Source organism: Leucopleurus acutus (assembly GCF_964270905.1).
Source record: "Leucopleurus acutus genome assembly, chromosome: 20".
In the NCBI taxonomy this organism is placed as follows: Eukaryota; Metazoa; Chordata; class Mammalia; order Artiodactyla; family Delphinidae; genus Leucopleurus; species Leucopleurus acutus.
In genome coordinates this window covers 54,070,400-54,090,428 of record NC_139162.1, presented here as the reverse complement: position 1 = coordinate 54,090,428, position 20,029 = coordinate 54,070,400, and the positions used below count along the sequence as shown (strand labels likewise).

Genomic DNA, 20,029 nt, shown 5'->3' with positions numbered 1-20,029 from the left:
CAGCAACATGGAGGGACTGAGAGAATATTATACTTAGTGCAGTAAGTCAGAGAAAGACAAATACCAAATGATATCACATGTGGAATCTAAAAATAATACAAATGAATCTAAATACAAAACAGAAAGAGACTCGCAGACATAGAAAACAAACGTATGGTTACCAAAGGGGTGAGGGAGGGAGGGAGGGACAAATCAGGAGTACGGAATTAACAGATACAAGCTTCTATACATAAAATAGATTAGTAACAAGGATCTACTTTATAGCACAGTGATATACAATATCTTGTAATAACCTATAATGGCATATACTCTGAAAAAAAAAAACTGAGTCACTTTGCTGTATAGTTGAAGCAAACACAATACTGTAGATCAACCATACCTCAAAAAAAAAAAAAAAAAAAAAAAAAAAGAGTGGAGTCTCTACCTCCCCGTATTTCCCACATCCCTCTGGCTCTCCCGAAAGAAAGCCCTGCTGCCTTTCAAAGCTAGATGTTCTGGGGGCTTAGCTTCCCGGCGTGCCAGCCCAACGTAGGGCTCAGAATGCTCACCCCTCGGGAAGAATCTTTGTAATTGTATTGTTCTCCTGTTGCTAGGTCACGCACCCAGGGATGTGGTTCTTGACTCTACCGAGACTCCAACCCTCCCACCTGTCTCACTGGGGATCCTTCTGCATTCCTTTAGCTGTAGGAGATCTTTTCTGGTAGCTTCTGGTCTTCCTCATCAATACTGGCTCTGGATACAGTTGTAATATTGGTGTGTCCAGGAGAAGAGGAGAGCTCAGGGTTTTCCTACTCCATCACCTTGGAGCATTCCCCTGTGGTATTCCTGGTTACAGCAGCCCTAGCTGACTGGAACAGATTTTCCTCGTTAATGAAGGTGGGTGGAGTATAATCACCTGAGCTTTAAAGAACAGATGCCAGATAGTTCCGACGGAAAGAAGTAAGAGATTGAAAACAGGAGAGGGATTCAACTTGCTGACGCTGCCTTTCTAGATGGAGATACCCAGAAGTGAGTCATTAAAGGAAACGTATTCTGCCAACAACGTGAATCAGCCCGAAAGCAGTTCTTCCACAGGTTCCCGTTCAAAACTCGCCTTTGGACACTGAGGGTGAAGGAAGGAAGGAAGGAATTGGCAACTGTGCTCTGTGGAAATACACACAATTTACATATTTCTCCTAACAGTGGGGGATTTTGTATTCCTGAACCAGGCAAAGTAGAGCCTGTGTACACTGGGGTCACGGCTCACGAGCAGAAAGGGGCTGACAGTGGGGAAGCGCGCAGCAGTGATTACAGTGATGTCCACAGGGAACCGGCTAGGATGATCAGAAAGAGACAAAAGAAGTTGAAAGATGGAGGAAAGGGTATAAAAGCAGATGACAGTGCTCACCAGGAGAAGAATGGTTTGGGCAGCTCTGGACTCAAGAGAAGCAGGGGGGACCTGGGGGAGGCATTGGTCCTACAAATGTGTTGGACCTGCTGCTCATGTCTGTACAGGATGAAAACCATGGAGCCACTGGCCCAGAGCGTGAGCCCCAAACAGAAAACATCAGGGAGTAATAGCAATGCTCCATACAATGTCTGTCTGGTTTTGTCACGATGAACAGCAGAACAGTATCAAAAATCCTTTCCGTTTGTGATGTCTTTGTTGCTCCATTTGCCAGTTACATCGATAGGAAAAACAACATTTCCCAGCATTTGGAGCATCCAACACAGGAAAATAGAGGCAACAATGTACTTGGGAGCTTTTAGTATAAGCTCTGCCCACCTGGAGTTCCTGGGACTGATCATGGTGGCCTGAAAGACACTCCAGAGGCAGATGCTACCAGTGGACACTCCCTCCCCACTCTGTGAAGAAAGAAAAGAAGTCTGCATCCAGAATCACTGGGTATATGTTTCCACCCAAAGGGGGAATAACTGTCTGGGGGACCCCTTTAGAGATGAGGACCAAGAAGTTGGCTACAATCAGGTGCTTGAGGATGAAATCTGTGGACCTTAACCTGTAGCCAGTGAAGGGAAGGATGATATAACGGCAAAGAAGCGAGAAATTCTCCAGGATTCCAACCTCAGTCTGTGTTAAGAAGATCACATCCATTGTCAAATCGCTGCTAGCCATCCTCTCAGTTCACGGTCACTGATACTTGTCTTGTGAGTTTAAATGTCCTGCATGGGAATATGAGGCCTGGGCTACATGAATCATGTCAGCTGAAATCCAATATTCTGCACTTGCCGTGAGTTCCCGGTTAGAAAAGTGTACTTCATGTTTTTCTGTTACTAGCAGCCTTAAAAGGGTTGAATGTATACATTATAGAGAGCACTTATATGTAAAATGACTCGTTGAAGGCACGCCGCATGATCACTTCATTCTTCACGAATCCATGAGCCCGGGATTTCTGTGACTTCAATTTTACAGGGAAGGGTAACACAGAGAGGTTACATGCTTCTTGAAATCTGCTGCGTAGGGCAGAGTGAAGACTTGAGACCCATTAGGCTGGTAAAGATAGTGCATTGAACCACCATTCTCTGCCAAAAAGCCAGTTGGTTCTATTCAAATAATAATCCAGGTCCATATTTAGTTTTAATTTCACAACTTATTTTAGACTGGTGGTATTTTATATTTTCATTATAACGAGATTCCATTCTTGTAAAGTTTTATTTTGTAGGGCACTATGTATTGTGAATGAAGCTTTAGGTATCTGTTTTTTTTGGTGGTACGCAGGCCTCTCACTGCTGTGGCCTCTCCCGTTGCGGAGCACAGGCTCCGGACGCGCAGGCCCAGCGGCCATGGCCCACGGGCCCAGCCGCTCCGCGGCATGTGGGATCCTCCCGGACCGGGGCACGAACCCACGTCCCCTGCATCGGCAGGCGGACTCTCAACCACTGCGCCAGCAGGGAAGCCCTTTAGGTATCTTAATACATGTAAATGCCCTGCGAGCAGCAGAATACTGCAGGAACCTGCTCCAGGACAAGGTAACGTCATGAAGATGAGAATGGCTCAGTATTAGGACAGCAACAGGAAAAGTCCTTTATTTATTTATTTATTTTAAAGTTGGTGGAGTCTTCTGTTTATTTATTTATTTATCTTTGGTTGCATTGGGTCTTCGTTGCTGTGCGCAGGCTTTCTCTAGTTGTGTCAAGTGGGGCTACTCTTCGTTGTTGTGCGCGGGCTTCTCATTGCGGTGGCTTCACTTGTTGCGGAGCACAGGCTCTAGGCGCGCGGGCTTCAGTAGTTGTGGCTCGAGGGCTCTAGAGTGCAGGCTCAGTAGTTGTGGCGCACGGGCTTAGTTGCTCCACGGCATGTGGGATCTTCCCAGACCAGGGAATCGAACCCATGTTCCCTGCATTGGCAGGCAGATTCTTTTTTTTTTTTTTTTTTTTTTTTGCGGTACAGGGGCCTCTCACTGTTGTGGCCTCTCCCCTTGCGGAGCACAGGCTCCGGACGCGCAGGCTCAGCGGCCATGGCTCACGGGCCCAGCCGCTCCGCGGCATGTGGGATCTTCCCAGACCGGGGCACAAACCCGTGTCCCCTGCATCGGCAGGCAGACTCTCAACCACTGCGCCACCAGGGAAGCCCGGAAGGCAGATTCTTAACCACTGTGCCACCAGGGAAGTCCCAGACTCCTTTATTTTTATGTCAGAAAAGCAAGTATAATGGCACCTACCACAGGAATTATTGAATAAGCACATGTAATGCCGTAAACTTTGGGACATCAAACACTAATACATGATAAAAGAGCATAAGCCAAAACTACATTATTATTATTTTCAGTTCATATACTTATCTATTTGTTAATTTCAGAGTTAAGTGAAAAGACTAGCAAAGTAATAAGATTTGTGAATGATACTGACATACAAGACATATATGCAAAACAGCATCTGCAAGGCATGTATTCTTGTGCATTTTATAAATTCAAAGACTGGATTTTTAGATTGATAGTAACAGCATATTTTTTAAACAAACGGAAACAACACGATATGAGACTGCCAGCTGCGGCCTTTAACTCATAACTATCATGTCAACTGTTCTGTAAATGTAAGAGTGATAACCTTGCCATAACCAACACACTACAGAGGTTTTCAGTTGAGACAGAGTTTCTGTCTCCATTAATTGCATCAGACATCCAGAGTTAGAAAAAAACCTTTCTATTCAAGCCATTTCCATTTGCATACACTTTCTGCACAGAACTGGATGATTATTGCAGATTCATCATACTCTTTATTGCAAACCTGGAGGGATTATTGGTGCACCTCTAGTCATCCTGATTCCTGTAAGGTAGACTCAACAGCAGATTGATTTTACAACTTAAAATACAAATATTTTTAAGCACCTTAGACAGCAGGTTTTGTTATATCTTGGAATGAGTCACAACAATCCCTGTCAGAGGTTTACATTAAATTGCATGAGGAGTCTTTAGAGATTGGTGTAGATTCTAGGACCCCCCATCTCTCTTTACTAGCTCATGCCTCAGACTTATTCCACCTTTCTGCACGGTGTTGGCACCGAATCAGGTTACTACACAGAAGACTGCCTTTTTCTGATACGATCTCTTACCCAGACTCTTTTATTTTTTTTTTTTTTTAATTTTTTTTTTTTTTTTGCGGTATGCGGGACTCTCACTGCTGTGGCCTCTCCCGTTGCGGAGCACAGGCTCCGGACGGGCAGGCTCAGCGGCCATGGCTCATGGGCCCAGCCGCTCCGCGGCATGTGGGATCTTCCCGGACCGGGGCACGAACCCGTGTCCCCTGCATCAGCAGGTGGACTCTCAACCACTGCACCACCAGGGGAAGCCCTTACCCAGACTCTTGATCTGCCTTTCTCTTACAGACCCTGCTGCTCAGAATGAAATAGAACATCCTTACCTGACTCCTTCCTGATGCCAGGACAATGGGCTCAGAGTGATGGTTTTTATAGCCAGTACCTGTGTGGGAGGGAGCTAGCCGGAGCCTGATGTATGGGTTTGAGATTCTGGGTCCTCCCCACCCCTCCCAACAGAACTGCAAAATCATTTCACCTGAAGCAGCAATGGGAGTGTAGGCTTGGGATCTGGGAACATTTCTGAAAACTTTTCTCTCAGTTGTTAATTACTAAAAACAATTACAAGTTTCTAGTTAGCCCCCTTAGGAAACAACTGGAGTGTTTTCAAGAGGCATTTTCTTTTCCATGATCCCTGAAGGCGGACAGGGTCTCACATGGAGGAGAGTTGGAAATTCTGAAGTCACTCAAATAAAGACTGGCATAAAAGATGTGTGTTCCTCTAGATTCTTCACTTTCCTGAGACGTTTCTCTCCCTGAAACTAGTACTTTCCTAATCTTCAGACCACTGAACTGAACCACCAGTTAAAGTATTGGTAGAGAAATGGAATGAGACAAAATACCTGAGAAGTATATTCAAAGAGACACAAGTAAAAGGAAGAATATGATAAATCACTCGTTATAGAAAATGTCTGCACAAATCAAAGCCAATTAATTGGACTCATTTGCATAAATCAATGCCAATTAATATGGAGATGTTGTAGGAAAATATACTTTACAATTACTGACCTCCATTAGTGATTAGACTTAGACACAGAACAATATGCATAGAAAAAAAGGAGAAGGTTCAAAAAGAGTGTCTCACAAATTAGCATCTAGTTCTGATGGCCCAACAGAGAGATTTTACTATTCTTGTAAATACCAGGTGAACCAATGCTCAATTACTTAATTCAAGGGGATCAAATTGTTACCAGAGTGCTCTGCATTAATTAATTAATTAATTGTACTATTTTCCAGTAATGAGCACTCGATGCTTTGATAACTAAGAAATATAAATTAGGAGTTGAAAGTAATCTTTCAGTTTTCCCTACAAATAAATCCACATTTGATGCACAGTCATGATGCGATCATTGTCAATTTTCACGTCAGGAGTTGGAGCCATAGTGGTGGTCAACCATGTCTGCACACAAACACGAACTCATTGAAACACTTACAGGCAGAAGCAAACACACATGTGCATTCACACTCACGTACTCATATATACTCACATACTCACACATACTTATACTTATGTATACATACTTATACACATACATACTTATACTCACACATACACATACTTATGACATATACATAAGTCACATACTCACACAACTACAGGTGCAAACTCACAAACATTCATGCACATGCTCAGCACATATAAACTCGCATCATATTCATAAACACACATGACGCATTCATATGAAAGCATTCACTTTCATAAAATTAACTTACACAGTCCCTGTGTATCTGTGGACGACACGTTCACATATGGAAGAATAGTTGTATCTCCAGACTTCTGGACGCAGGAAAAAGGGGTCCTTTCCATTGTTTGTAATCCTTTCAACGCTGCAACAACCAACAGACAATATTTGCTATAGGCAGCCTTAAAATTGCTATGCGTATTACCTCCTTGGGTGGGTCAGAGGGTAAGAAAGGTAGAGTGCTCAGAGGCATGGCAGTGAATGGGTATGTGATAGATCAGTATGAGATAGAGGGCATAGAAAAAGGGGTACGCAGATAAGACCACGGTGAAGGAAGCCTGGAGTGTGGGAGAGAGTACAGGGAAAGAGAAAAGGCAGAAGGATAAAGAAAAAGAAATACGAAGAATCCCAAGGTGGTTAAAGGGCATTGCCGGTTTTGAGGGTACAATGAGTTAAAGTGTGCGGCAAAGTGAAGAGTATGAGGCGTACCGGGTTCTAGGGAAATAGGTGCGGGAGTCCATGGGCATGAAGGAAATAAGGGTATGAGGAGTTTGGGGGCAAAAATGGTAAAGGTCAGTGGTTGATAAAACTCCCAAGAGACTTATTGTCTTTGAGGGATTAAAACGATAGCGAGGGCTTCCCTGATGGCGCAGTGGTTGAGAGTCCATCTGCCGATGCAGGAAGGCGGGCTTGATCCCTGGTCCAGGATCCCACATGCCGCAGAGCAGCTGGGCCCGCATGTCACAGCTGCTGGGCCTGTGCTCTGGAGCCCGCGAGCCACAGCTACTGAGCCCGCGTGCCACAACTACTGAAACCCACATGCCTAGAGCCCATGCTCCGCAACAAGAGAAGCCACCGCAGTGAGAAGACCGCTCACCACAAGGAAGAGCAGCCCCCGCTCGCTGCAATTAGAGAAAGCCCGAGCGCAGCAACAAAGACCCAATGCAGCCAAAAACAAACAAACAAACAAACAAAAACAACAAGACAGTGAGAGGAGGAAGGGGAATACGTGTGGGGTAGGCAGATGCTGGAAATATAGTGTGGCCCAAGGCAGAAATAGAGAATTGAAAGAGGACATGAAGCCTGGTGAAGATAATGACCAAGAGAAGAGAAAAAAAAATGGGCACATGACAATGAGGAAGCTGGGAGAACGTTGGGCATGAGGAGCCAAGGAGCCCAGGAGAAAGGGTCAGGGATAAGAGGGCTGTGGGTTGTGGATTTGGTTTATGAATTAGTTGAGGATGCTTGAGAGTTGGGGCTGGGGTCCTTGATGGTGTGGTTGTAGAGTACACGGGGAATGGGCTGAGATATCTGGCTTGGAAGTAGATGCAGGGTAAGAAAATAAAGGCTCAAATGATGTGGTTTGCAGGGGGGATGGAAGGTGAGGAGGGCCAGGCTAGAATCACATAGGATGGATGTCCAAAAAGTGACAGGAGGGAGGTCGAGGATGCAATATAGGAGTCTGAAAAAGTTGAGTGAAGTTGAGGAGTGAATGGAGTTTGGTGCATGGCTACAGCTCACAGGGGTGGAGGCACAGAAGATGTATCTGAGGGAGGGGAAATACACAAACGAAGAGGGGAGGAATGGAACTGGGAAAGACGGAAGTGGCAATGGGCAGATTGGAGGCCACTATTTGATCTCCCATACATTAATTCTCCAATTTATGGTCAAATCACAACAGTCATGGATAGTTTCTAATTTCAGCTCAGGGGAGCAAAAATCTTGCTTATATAAAATGCCCCCAAAACCACTTAAATAGAACATACAATGTAGGATGGAAGCTAAATTTTGGGGTAAATAACACAATAGCATTTCACTCTTCATTTGGGAAACCACGTAAAGGATGTGACTTCCATAGGTCATGCAAAAGAGGCTGTTTATTAGCCTCATGTAAATCAATGAAGTTAGAAAACTCCCTCACACCATATACAAAAATAAACTCAAAATGGCTTAAAGACTTAAATATAAGATAGGATACCATAAAACTCCTAGACGAGAACATAGGCAAAACATTCTCTGACGTAAATTGTAGCAATGTTTTCTTAGATCAGTCTCCCAAGGCAAAAGAAATAGAAGCAAAAATAAACAAATGGAACCTAATCAAACTTATAAGCTTTTGCACAGCAAAGGAAACCATAAGAAATTGAAAAGACAATCTACGGACTGGGTGAAAATATTTGCAAATGATGCGACTGACAAGGGCTTAATTTCCAAAAGGTATAAACATCTCATACAGCTCAATATATTAAAAAAAACCCAATCAGAAGATGGGCAGAAGACCTAAATAAACATTCCTCCAAAGAAGACATACAGATGGGCAACAGGCACATGAAAAGATGCACAAAATATCTAATTATCAGAAACATGCAAATCCAAACTACAATGAGCTATCACCTAACACTGTATAGAACGGCCATTATTTTAAAATCCACAAAAAATAAATGCTGGAGAGGGTGTGGAGAAAAGGGAACCCTCCTACACTGTTGGTGGGAATGTAAATTGGTGCAGCCACTGCAGAAGACAGTATGTAGGTTCCTTAAAAAACTAAAAATAGAGTTACCATAGGATCTAGCAATCCCACTTCACGGCATATATCTGGAGAAAACCCTAATTTGAAAAGATACATGCACCCCAGTATTTACAGCAGCACTATTTACAATAGCCAAGACATGGAAGCAACCTAAATGTCCATCAGTTGTTGAATGGATAAAGAAGATGTGTTATATATACACAATGGAACACCACTCAGCCATAAAAAAGAACAAAATAATGCCATTTGCAGCAACATGGTTGGACCTAGAGGTTATCATACTAAGTGAAGTAAGTCAGACAGAGAAAGACAAGTATCATACGATATTGCTTGTATGTGGAATCTAAAATATGATACAAATGAACTTATTTACAAAATAGAAAGACTCAGACATAGAAAACAAATTTATGGTTACCAAAGGTGAAGGTGGGGGGAAGAATAAATTAGGAGTTTGGGGTTATCAGATACAAACTACTATATATAAAATAGATAAAAAACAAGGTCCTACTATATAGCACAGGAAACTATAATCAATATCTTGTAATAACTTATAATGAAAAAGAATATATATATGTGTATGTATATAAAACTCACTTTGCTGTACACCAGAAACTAACACAACATTGTAAATCAACTATACTTCAATAAAAAATAAAATAAATAGGATGCTTAAGTTTTTGGTAAATGTTTGTGGTAATATAAAAGTAAAAAACATAGGAAGAACTTTAATGATAAAATAGTTAAGCAATAAAATTATTCATGAGTTACATTAGCAATAAACTATCAAAAAGTAAAATTAGTGCACCTAAAACTGCACTGAAAACAATACGATACCTAAGAAATCATCTAACCAAGGAGGTAAAAGACCTATACTTTAAAAACTATAAGCCTGGGCTTCCATGGTGGCGCAGTGGTTGAGAGTCCGCCTGCCGATGCAGGGGACACGGGTTTGTGCCCTGGTCCGGGAGGATCCCACATGCCGCAGAGCGGCTGGGCCCGTGAGCCATGGCCGCTGAGCCTGCGCATCCGGAGCCTGTGCTCCGCAATGGGAAAGGCCACAACAGTGAGAGGCCTGCGTATGGCAAACAAAACAAAACAAAACCTATAAGCCTGATGAAATAAATTGAAGACAACACAAATAAATGGAAAGAAATACCATATTCATGGATTGGAGGCATTAGTGTTATTAAATGATCATAGCCCCCAAGACAAGGTACAGGTTCAATGGAATCCCTGTCAAAATACCAATGGCATTTTTCACAGACTAGAGCAAATAATTATAAAGTTTGTATGGAAACACAGAAGACCCTGAATAACCAAAATAATCTCGAGAAGGAAGAACAAAGCTGGAGGTGTCATCCTCCCTGATTTCAAACTATACTACAAAGCTACAGGCATCAAAACAGTGTGGTACTGGCAAAAGATCAATGGACACATAGATCAATGAAACAGAATAGATAGAACAGAAATAAACCCATGCCTACATGGTCAATTAATCTATGACAAAGGAGGCAAGCATATACAATAGGACAAAGACAGCCTCTTCCACAAATAAATGGTGTTGGGGAACTGGACAGCTACATGCAAATCAAGCAAACTGGAATAATTTCTCACACCATATACAAAAATAAACTGGTATATACATACAATGGAATATTATTTATTTATTTAATAATTAATTTAAAAATTATTATATATATTTTTATTTTTGGCTGCGTTGGGTCTTCATTGCTGCGTGTGGGTTGTCTCTAGTTGCGGCGAGCAGGGGCCACTCTTTGCTGTGGTGCACAGGCTTCTCATTGTGGTGACTTCTCTTGTTGCCGAGCACAGGCTATAGGCGCACGGGCTTCAGTAGTTATGGCACGTGGGCTCAGTAGTTGTGGCACATGGGATTAGCTACTCCACAGCATGTGGGATCTTCCCAGACCAGGGCTTGAACCTGTGTCCCCTGCATTGGTAGGCAGATTCTCAACCACTGGACCATGAAGGAAGTCCCTACAATGGAATATTACTTAGGCTTAAAGGGGAGGAAATAAAGACATGTGCCACAACATGGATGAACTTTGAGGGCATTATGCAAAAAGACAAATACTGTACCATTCCACTTTTATGATATATTTACAGAAGTAAAAATCACAGCAATAAAAATCACAGCAATAAAAATCACAGCAATAAAGGTAGAAAGGTGGTTGTCAGGGTATTGCAGAAGGAGAGATGGGGAGTTACTGTTTCAGTTTTGCAAGATGAAAAGAGTTCTGGAGATGGATAGTGGTAATTAGGTTGGACAAAAATATGAATATATTTAACCACTAAACAGTTAAAGAGTTAAGACTGTAGAATTGTATTTTATATTTTATTTATCATAATAAAAAATAGAAAAAAAAAGTCTTTGAGCACTGCCACAAGAGGTGAGGGCTGGGGAGAGTTTGATGAGAAAGTTGGAGTTAGTGGGGTATGACTGAGAATAGGCGTGATAAAGTGAGGTGGGAAGGAAGAGGGCACAGGGAAAGGGGGATATAAGAGCAAGATTGTGGAGATTCATGGAGCATGGGGGTTGGGGGATAAAGTTCAGGAAGAGAGAGACTGTAGAGGGTTAAAATGTACACAGGGGTTGAAGAGTGCAGTGTGTTTAAAGTGCACTGTGGGACACAGGTCCTGACCCAATTGCTTTTCTTCCCTTCCTACCTCATTACACGTGTACCTTTCTTATAGCCTTGGCTGTACAGGAGTCCTTCTCCCAGCTTCCAGTTACTTTCCAGTGAGAATTGTTCCACAAGTAGATGCATTTTTGATGTGTTTGTGGGGGAGGTGAACTCCACGTCCTCTTACTCCGCCATCTTGATCGAGAGGACTGACTACTTTTTTCTTGAAGAGTCTGTTGCTTTGTCATTTTTTGTGTGTTTTCTGTCCTTTTTTTTTTTTTTTTTTACTGAATTTTAAAAAGTTCTCTATATACACTAAATAGGAGGCCTTTCTTGGCTCTCTCTCTTTATCGTTTTTTCTATCTTGTTGCCTTTTGATGAGTAGACGCTCTTAACTTCAATACAACATCATTTGTCATGTTCTCCTTTACAGTCAATATTTTTGTTCTGTTTAAGGAGTCTTTTCCTATTATAAGATCTCAAAAATGTTCTTTGTTTTCTTCTAGAAAAATCATTTTATACCTTTAAATTTTACATCAGCAATCTATTCAGAGTAATTTGTTATATGTGTTAGTAGTGACTTAAGTTTTTATCCATCAAGATAACACACTCCCATTTATTCTGAAAATGTTGTGTTTGCCTTTCTTTTTATTTGCTGTCATCTATCATGGCCTCATCCAGTTTAACATCACCTCACCCTCGGAGCTGATTTTCTGTCAAGTCTCCTGGTGATTCAGGCTTTTGTCTCTTTCAATCTTTACAACCTCAGTGTGCCACACAATCAAGGTTAGTCTTAGTACCAGAAATCTTCAGTGGAAATTTTTGTTTAGAGCATTGATTATTCTCATGTTTTAAAGGGAAAGCTGCACCATGTTGAGAGACAATTTTTGGTCTCTTATGTTTTTTCACAGCTTGTATCAGCTTCTGTCCTAAATTATCTTTTCAAGGATTTTTTGTATAACAATCAGTTTCAGATAATGTCTGCAGTACCTCCTCCAGGGAAAAGGACAGATTAATTACTGGACCAACATAATAAAAATAGTGCCTTCCTCTGAGGCAACATTTCGGCAGGTTTGTTGAGGACCAACTTTTAAATATTTGGATTTCTTAACCTTGACAACATCCTCACTTGTGATGCATCCTGGGCCTCTTTGTATCACCTCTGAGGAACTTGAGGTGGACAAGAAGAATAAATGCAAACATGAAGCTTCTGCTGTTTACTATGTCATGAATAATAAAATCTTCTTTCTCAGACCCCAGAGTCTCATGCCTTCTGACAGCATCCATGAAGTTGACAGGATAATTTGTTATCCTGCCAGTAGGGTAAAATCTAAGGCATTTCCTCACATTCCTTAATAGTCATGATGAGGAGGATGTGATGCCGAGAGAGAAAAGATTTTTCTCAGAGAGAAACTTACAAAGATCCTTCAGAATCCCAGTTAAAGGATAGGAGAATGCTTCCTAGAACAAGTGGAAATTTTCTCACCCAAGTTCTGGGCAACGTGAGAAAAGGACAGTCCTTTTCAACAAATCATGCTGGGAAAATTGGATATCCACATGCAAAAGAAGGAGGTTGGACCCTTAACACCTCATACAAAAATTAACTCAAAATGGATCAAAGACCTAAATGTAAGACCTAAAACAATAAAACTCTTGAAAGAAAACAAAGGGCAAAAGGTTCGTGACATAAGACTTGGCACTGATTTCTTTGGATTTGACACCAAAGGCACAGGTAACACAAACTGAACTTCACAAAATTTAAAAAGCTTTCATGCATCAAAAGACAGAATCATCAGAGTAAAAAGACAATCCACCGAATAGGAGAAAATATTTGCAAGTCATATACCTGATAATATCCAAAATACAGAGAGAACTCTTAAAACTCAAAAAAAAACAAAAAACAAAAAACCGGAAATAACCCAATTTAAAAATTGGCAAAGGACGTGAATAGACATTTTTCCATAGAAGATATACAAATGACAAATAAGCACATGAAAAGATGCTCAACATCACTATTCATTAGGTGAATGCAAATCAAAAAATCAAAACTACAATGAAATACTATCTTACAGCCATTAGGATGGCTACTATCAAAATAATAGAAGACAATATGTGATGGCAAGAATGTGGAGAAACTGGAACCCTGTGCACTGTTGGTAGGAATGTAAGATGGCACAGCCGCTGGAAAACAGGATGGCAGCTCCTCAGAAAATTAAAAATAAAATTACAATATGATCCAGCAATTCCACTTCTGGGTACCTATACAAAAGAATTGAAAGCAGGGTCTCAAAGAGATATTTGATAGCTAAAACATGGAAGCAACCCAACTGTCCATCAACAAATGAACAGACAAGTGCGGTATATACATAAAATTCAATATTACTCAGTCTTAAAAGAAAGGAATTCTGCGATATAATACAACATGAACCTTGAGGAAGTTAACATTAATAAAGGGAACCCTCACCAAGACGGTGTCGGGAGACCAGCAGGGGGAGCTCTCACACGCATACCACTGGATCTCAATACAGATTCCAGGAAGAGACGTTACCTTGCATCTCTGGCAGGAAGTGACGCTACTTTACTACCACCAGCAAGAGGAAGCAAGATTTTCTCATTGCCTAGCAACAGTTCAGCCAATGAGAGACTGTCACAACTCAATGAAAAGCCACTGTACTTTGAACTCCCAGTTTCCGCCAACGGATTTTTTGTTTATAACAGCCCCTCCCAACTGCCCTTTCTCCTCTATAAAATTTTCCTCTTCTTTGCTTTACTGGACTTACATGTTTCCTCTCAGGTGCACGTCCCAAATTGTAATTCTTTGCAGCTCCTGCATAAACGCATTTTGCTGGTAAAATAACTGGCTGTTTTAGGTTAACAAGGGCATTATGCTAAGTGAAATAAACCAGTCACAAAAAGACAAATACTGTATGATTCCACTATGTGAGATACTTATAGTAGTCAAAATCATGGGAGGCAGAAAGTATGAGTGGTGGTTTCCAGGGACCGGGGAAAGAGGGAAATGAGGAGTTACTGTTCAATCGGTATAGAGTTTCAATTTTACAAGATGAAATGAGTTACAGAGCTGAATGGTGGTGATGGCTGCACAACATTATGGATGTATTTAATACCACTGATCTGTATAATTTTTAATGGTTAAGATGGTAAATTTTATGAGTATTTTTGCTACAGTTTTAAAAACTGGAAAAAAAAATCCAGGGACTTGTTCAAATGAGAAAATCTAATAAAGACCCAACCCCAGGACCTGGCTCAAGCAGCCCTTCTCCCTCAATGTTTTAAACATCACATACCTGTGGGTGAGTGGGGTTACAGGCCTGGTAGAGCTGGATTTTCCCCACTCAGCCTCCAGGAAGGTAAAAGAAAAGTAGCTCCGCATGTCACAAAATCAGAAACTAGAAGTTTGAGTTGGGTAGACTCTGATTTCAGATGGATGGAGAGAAACATGTGACCCTGATACTCTTCATGGTGAGTGGCTGCCCCCTGCCCCCAAGAGCTCCTTACTTTCTCAATGGAGGCTGAGGAGCTGGAATCTACCCCCCACCCTGTAGTTTAGCCTTAATGAAAATGAAGAGAGTTTCCCATTCTGCTGTTCCTCTACCATGTGTATATACTCTAGAGTATTAGGAAAAATAGACCTTCCAGCTCCAAGTGTGGGGAAGCAGGGGAGCTATTAGGAACCCTGGTGTGGGCCTTGTTCAGTCCCCTGCCCCAAATGAAAAGTGTTGAGAGGTTACTGCCCTTCCCTTAATATCTCAACCTAGAGTCTGGGCAAACAGTTCTGTGAGAAGGGTAATGACGCATGAATACGTCTGTAGTAGTCCCAGCTATTTTACTGTTGAACACTGGCCAGAAGAAGAATGAGCAGAGGACAGGCCTTAAAAAACTGTAAAGGAAAGAAGACATGCTATTTGCAGGCTTGGGCAAGAAATCTTTTCATATTTTCAAGCAGCACTCAAGTCTCTCTCCAGCCACTGGATGGAAATGGCTTCCAAGCTAGGGACACAGAAATTGACCCCTGACTTGGGCAAGTTCTCCCCATTCCCTCCCTTTACAAGGCAGCACCACTCCAAAGATGTTCAGGGACAGGAACATTTTCCTAGAATCAGTGGCATTGTTGTTGTTGCAGTTTAGAAAATATAATCAGTGTCCAACAGAAGTAATTCTGTAAGGGTACTGAGTGGAGGTATCTATTTGAAGATTTTTTTTTTTAATATATGGATCCTGGGAAGAGCAGGTAAGGCCCAGAAACATGTCAGGGTCTGTCTTACGATGTTACTCCGTCTGGAAACAAAATGAACTTGACACTGACACCTCGCCCCCAGTGGCACTATGGGAAATAGGAGACCCTCCCTATGGAGATTACATGTCTGTCTTGATGACTTCCTTGCAGTGTAAAGAAATCCTCCAGTAATGGTGGGAGTGTTCATGAGGTAACCACATGCTGCCGTTGTGAAAATGAGGCAGAGAGTAAGAAAGCAGCTGAGATAGAATGAGTAGGAAATGAATGAAGGGGGAAAAGAATAGCCAGGCTGGTGGGAATGAATGAAAACACCCCCATCATCTTCATCTTCACTACCCACGCATACACACAAACAGATCCAGGTCCCATGTCCCTGTGGCTCAAGGATGAACTGTAGGCCACATTGATGCATCCCTGAAGAAATGTGCATGGAACTTGTCTTTAAGCACAAAGACGTCTGAGAGATGTTTTCAGGCCTGTCATCACCCATTTGGGAAGATGATCCCGGTGCCTTCCTTCCATCCATACTTGATGACAATATTTAGAATCTTGTCGTTCTTGTGAACAGTTTGCACATAAGGAACAAAGCACCCCCTTGTGGCCCTTATCTGCTTGGGCAGCCATGGTATTTCTCCTCCGAGGAGACACAGTATCATCATTCATCATTTTATTTCATTCTCCCAACTTGAAGTTCATAAAAGCCAAGTCACCCTCTAGGTGGAAAAGATAGGACTGGAGAATTCAGAGGATGGGCCCCCAGGGCCAGTGACCTTTTCCATGTACTCCATGGCTGAGGCGCTTCTCAACAAGTGAGAGTGGGTGGATTAGAAGGGCCGTGTGACTGACCTCAGGTCACATTGAGCGGGAAATTTCTTCAAAAAAAAAAAAACAAAAAGAAAAAAAGAGGCATAAAGAAACGTTAAGCTAAAATAAATAAATAAATAAAATTGAAAAAAGAAAAGTTAAGCTATACTCATCAGACTATTAGTAAATCTGTTAGTTATTGTGGAACTATTACAAATATTTTATGTGCCTTTCTGATATATGGAATGTGTAATTATATAACATATACTCTGATACTTATATATTTTATATATTATATTTAATGTTTCCAAATATCCTAAAATGTAATTAATTATAAGTATTATATAATTACATACATATCCTGCAATGTGAATAAAACAAATAAATGATTATGTCAATGTAATTAAAAACTAAGATTTTCAGCATAAAAGACAAAAGAAGTACCATAAATATAAAATAAAACAGATCTGGGTTGTGATCAGACATTCTGCATTTCTAACAAGTTCCCAGGGGATGCCAAGGCTGTTGGTCCATTCCGCATTCTGAGTATCAAGATTCAAAGGTTCTGGGCTTCTCTGGTGGCACAGCGGCTAAGAACCCACCTGCCAGTGCAGGGGACACAGGTTGAGCCCTGGTCCGGGAAGATCCCACATGCCGCGGAGCAACTAAGCCCGTGCGCCACAACTACTGAGCCTGCGTTCTAGAGCCTGCGAGCCACAACTACTGAGCCCACATGCCACAACTACTGAAGCCCACACACCTAGAGCCTGTGCTCCACGACAGAGTAGCCCCCACTCGCCACAACTAGAGAAAGCCCACGTGCAGCAACGAAGACCCAACTCAGCCAAAAGTAAAATAAAAATAAATTTATTTTTTAAAAAAGATTCTAAGGTTCTTGTGTTAACACGAGGAGGATAAAGGTTTTGATTGTTAGACTTTGATATGTTGGTTGTGTGTGTGCTAATTTCTAGGGCAGCGGTCTCAGCTGGGAGGGATTTTGCCTCCTAGTGCACAAATGCCACGTTGGAGACACTTCTGGCCATGGAGGAGGTGGGAGGTGTTCCTGCTAACTAGTGGAAGCTGGGGATGCCGATAAATTTACTACAGCACAGCCCCTACAAGAAATTATCAGGCTGAAATATCAACAGTACTCAGGTGGGGAAACACTGTTCTAGGGGAACCACTAAAAGAATAAAAACAGAGTCTGTGGATTCCAAACCAGGAAGAGAGGAGAAAAGAATTGGTAAAACAAATCCTAAGTCAATCCACAGAGAGGCAATGAGAAAAAGAAAAACAGAAGAGTAGAAGAAATAGAAAGCATAAAGGGAAGTGGCAGACTTAGGTGCAAATATATTAGTTAAGTACATTAAATATAATTGGAACTAAATATCAGTTAACAAAGATCATCAGACTGGATTTTCTAAAAATATGCCATTTACGATCACTATATATATAACCTAAGGCTGCAGAAAGTCTGAAAACAAAAGGATGGGAAAAGCATACCGTGCAAATACTAATCAAAAGAAAGCTGAAGGATCTATATTAGTATCAAAGAATTAAGACTTGACACGAAAAGGTCCTGCTCGATGTAAAGAAGTAATCTCATAATGATAAAAGACTGAATTCACCAAAATATAGTCTTCATTTTAAAATGCCTCTATAAACATGGCTTCAAAATACATAAAGCAGAAATTTACAAAACAGAGCAGGCAATTCTACAATTAAAGTGGGAGTTTAGCAATTTTCTTAGTATTAATTTGTTAAAAGCTAAATTTAGAAATGAATAGCAGATCTGCCTACCACAAATAAACTTGGTCTTTTGGACCTTGTAGAATGTTGCTCACATCTGCTGACTCTACTCAATGACACAAAGAGAGTTACAACACTTGACCATACACTGGGCCCCGTAAGTTAAGTCTCAGCTATTATCAAAGGATTTTAAAAATATCAAACATATTCTCTAACTATACTGCAAAGAAGATAGAAATCGATAGCAAATATTAGGAAAGGCCTCTTCTAAACAGCACCTGAAAAAAATAGTCATCCCTTGGTATATGTGGGTTAACCCCAGAACCCGCCATGGATACCAAAATCCATGTATGCTCAAGCCCCTTATATAAAATGCCATAGTAGGGCTTCCCTGGTGGCGCAGTGGTTGAGAGTCCGCCTGACGATGCAAGGGACGCGGGTTCGTGCCCCGGTCCGGGAAGATCCCACATGCCGCGGAGTGGCTGGGCCCGTGAGCCATGGACGCTGAGCCTGCGCGTCCGGAGCCTGTGCTCCGCAACGGGAGAGGCCACAACAGTGAGAGGCCCGTGTACCACAAAAAAATAAATAAAATGCCGTAGTAATTGCACATAACCAACACACACCCTCTTATATACTTTGAATCATCTCTAGATTACTTATAATACCTACTGCAATGTAAACGCTATGTAAATACTTGCCAGCATACAGCGAGTTCAAGTTTTGCCGTTTGAAACTTTCTGGAATCTTTTCCCCCCCAAATATTTTCAACCCGAGGGTGCAGAGGACCAACTGGAGTATAAATAACTTTGTGGAGAGGACAGAAGAAAATTGTTTTATTCTTACAAACCTACTTACCTAGACCGGGGTAGCCAGATAGGGCTTAGTGGTGACTGTTCTTCATTGAGATGTTAATTCATGTCTCATCAAATTTACCCTCTTATAGTGTACAATTACATGGCTTTTAGTATATTTACAAAGTTGTGAAACCATCTCCACTAGTTCCAGGACGTTTCATCACCCCCAAAAGAAGCCTGATACTCATTAAGGAGTCACTTTCCATTGCCCACCACCCCCTACCCCCGACCCCTCAACCTCAGCCACTTATCTACTTTGTCTCTATAGATCTGCCTATCTGGACATTTCATGTAAATGAAAGTTCACAATATATGGCCGCTTGTGTCTGGCTCCTTTCGCTTAGCGTAATATTTTTTTTTCCCCAGGTTCACCCATGTTGTAGCACATGTCAGTACTTCAGTCATTTTTATAGCTAAGTAGTATCCATTATATGGAAAAACCACATTTTATTTGTCCATTCATCAGCTGATAAACATTTGAGTGGGTTCCACATTTTGGCTCTTGTGAACAATGCTGTTAGCAGGATTCGTGTACAAGATCTTCTGTGGCCATGTTTTCAATTCTCTTGGGTATATACCTATCAGTGGAAGTGCTTGGTAATGTTTTCCAAAGTGGGTCCACCATTTTACATTCTCACCAGCAGTGCGTGAGGGTTCCAATTACCTCCACATCCTCACCAAACACGTGTTATTGTCTGCAATACTACAAATGATTTCTGTGATCTTGTATCCTGCCATCTTGCTAAACATGTTTAGTAGCTCAATTTTTTTTTTTAGTGGACTCCTTAGGATTTCCTATATATAAGATCATGTCATCTGCAATCAGTTTTACTTCTTCCTTTCCAATCTGCAAGCCTTTGCTTTTTCTTGACTAAATATTCTGGCTAGAACTTCCAGTACAATGTTGAGTAGAAGGGACAGGAGCGTCTTGTTCCTGATCTTATGTGGAAAGCACCGTCTTTCACCGTTAAGTATTATG

The 20,029-nt window shown here is 41.6% G+C and overlaps 1 pseudogene across 1 annotated transcript; it reads right to left on the bottom strand.

Annotated features, from left to right (window-relative positions):
* Positions 1 to 1,162: 1,162 nt before the first annotated feature.
* On the bottom strand, positions 1,163 to 2,113 carry LOC309976365 (vomeronasal type-1 receptor 4-like; annotated as a pseudogene). Its single transcript has one exon. The product of its transcript is annotated as a vomeronasal type-1 receptor 4-like (transcript).
* Between the last annotated feature and the right edge of the window lie 17,916 nt (positions 2,114 to 20,029).